Consider the following 2,779-nt stretch of genomic DNA (forward strand, 5'->3'; position numbering starts at 1 on the left):
AGAGAGCCATCCCCTCTCCAGGGTCTGAAGCCACAAGTGGTAAACTTTCTTTTCTTCTCACCTGAGGTCATGTGTTCTACCATGTGGTTGGAGAAACCCAGTTCTCAGCAAGACACTCTAGCCAAAGCACAGAGAAATCTAGAGATAAGAGATGCTCTGAAGGTCATCTGCATCGTTTCTTCCTGGAACTTGCTCTTATATTATCTTCCTAATGATTTACCCTTTGTGACTCAAGCCATTGGATTTCTGTGACGTACAAGTAAAAAGAGACCCATGAACTTCAGATATCTGAGAGGCCACAGCAGGAGCCACCATGTTCAAAGGCCTGTGATTACAGACCAGCTTGCCTGGGGGGCTGGTGCATAACAGATCAGGTGCATATAAACCCACCCTCAGAAGGTGTCAGGGACATCATAAAATTTTGCCAGATAGTCCCAGCAGAAAGAAGATGGTCCCTTAAGAAAAAGATGATCCAATAAACCTTTAACTCCCAAAGGACTAAAACTGTATGAACTGTTGAAGATAACAGTTGTTTTGGGGGCCTTCAAAAATGTTGTTTAGAGAGGAGAACATAATATTGGGGATTCCTTTGGGTGCGAGTGTTGTAGGTCCAATGTGTTTCTATTTTTCACATCTGTACAGTGTGTTCTCTTAAAATCAATATGGCTCCATGATAAGACTCAGTTTCTCCTGTTTTACTCTTAGTAGGCTATGTGTAGTGCTCAGAGACAGCCTTGTCCAGTAGAAAATACACACTTGTTAGTAAATGAATAAATGAATGAATGAATTTTCACATGTGAGTTGATGCTGTTTTGACCATTCCTCTGCTTATAGAGATAAGCTGGGAGAGAGTTAAAACTGAGGGCCGAAAAGCAGTGTTTGGGACCAGGAGGTGGGTTTGGTTGAACCCTGTGAAGATGTCAGTGGTGGGCTGATAGGACTCTCTATTCCCCTATTAAGAGGAATGGGTGTGGCGTGGGGACCCCTCTCCTCGTGGCAGGGGTGGAAACAGATCCCAGGGATTCGGGTTTTATTAGATCTATGCATCAAGTCTTTGAATGAGCAATGGTAGATCTATACTAGGTGCAAGTTGGTGAGGGAGGAACAGAGGGTGTGGGGAAGGGGCCCAGCTCCAGAGAATGTGGTCTTTAAGAGTTTACTCTACGTGGGTCTCTGCCCAACCTAATTTCAATCAAGCTTGAGCTGAGGATGTTCCTTCTAGTCTCTGTGACCTTTATGGCACTCAAGGTCGCCAGCTCCTATTTGAGCAGAATACATCAAGCTTCATGTCTTTATAGTCTGTCTCTTCTCATGGCACTCCATCTATCTACCTGTCATTTGTCTATCTATCTATCTATCTATCTATCTATCTATCTATCTATCTATCTTTCTATTATCTATCTACCTACCTATCATCTATCTGTTTACCTCTCATCTATCTATCTTTCTATCTATCTTTCTATTATCTATCTACCTACCTATCATCTATCTGTTTACCTCTCATCTATCTATCTATCTATCTTACTCATTTAAGACAGTTTATTGAGATCCTACCATGGATTTACTCTAAGTATCATTAAAAAGGGGGGGGAAGAAATCAAGTTGAGTGTCTATGTGCCAGGCAGGGAATAAGTATTATCTTACTGAATTTTCTAAATCATTTTATAAACTAAGTCTTATGATTCGGCTTTACCTCTAGGGAACTGCAGCTCAGAGGGGTTGAGTAGTTTGCCCAGAAACTTATGGCCGAAAAGGGGCAGAACTAAGACTGACTTTGATTCTTTAATCCTAGGCTTCGTCACCAACACCAAACTGAATTTTAAGTGTAAGAGAGCTCCATGTTGACTCGATAGTAAGGGGATGGACTAAATCTTTTCCTTCCATTACTTCTGTATTTGGGATCTTGTGGAAATGAGATAAGTATGGGAAAGCCCAGTCCACCATAAACCAGGAGACACTTTTGTGAAGACTCTTGGAAAGCCTGCTGGAGCTGTCGGTTAGGATTCTGGGACATGAATCATTTCCCTTAGGAAACGTTGGTGTCTGTGCCCATTCCTGCTCCAGAGCATGGTATAATAGACAATACAAAATAAAGAGTTAGTCTCTAAAACCCCTAAAACCTGTTCTTAACAGAACCTTTATTGTGAAAGGTACCTTGTCCAAGCTGAGCACCCTCCCTTCCGTTTTGAGAAACATGCAGGAATTTAATTACTGCCCAGATCTCTCTTATTTGTGCAAGCTTGAATAGAATCTTCATGGCCTGGCTTCTTCTCTGGGAGACTTTTTAACCTTGTTGACTATCTCCCTAGCACCTTTCCTATCAACACTGTGATTATTTTTTAAATAATCACATTTTTTAAAAGAAAGGTGTTTTATTCCAGCTTTCTGGCACAGCCTTCTGATAAGACCAGAATCTGGATAATCCAGGCTAACTAACCAAGTTTTGCCTTAACTGCCTGGCCCATATAAAGATAATTTACTCAATTCTCCACTTCATTTTGCAAGTGCAGAGGAAATCTGACTGCAGAAGCTCAAGCACCGTTAATTCAAGTTAACAAGCAACTAAGACTGCGGTGCATTTGGTATTTCAAGCTCAACCTTGATTTTACTTTACTGCCTTCATACAAATGTGCTCATGGCGTGCCTCTCTTTGAAATGTGCTCCACAGATAGATACCACATGTAACCTTGTATATTTCTGTTCTAAAACATATCTAATATTGGTGGAGCTTAAGAAGTGGGCAGAAGGAATATTTTTTATTCGGTATGTCAAATGGTAA

Source organism: Tursiops truncatus, chromosome 9, assembly GCF_011762595.2.
Source record: "Tursiops truncatus isolate mTurTru1 chromosome 9, mTurTru1.mat.Y, whole genome shotgun sequence".
NCBI classification, from domain to species: domain Eukaryota; kingdom Metazoa; phylum Chordata; class Mammalia; order Artiodactyla; family Delphinidae; genus Tursiops; species Tursiops truncatus.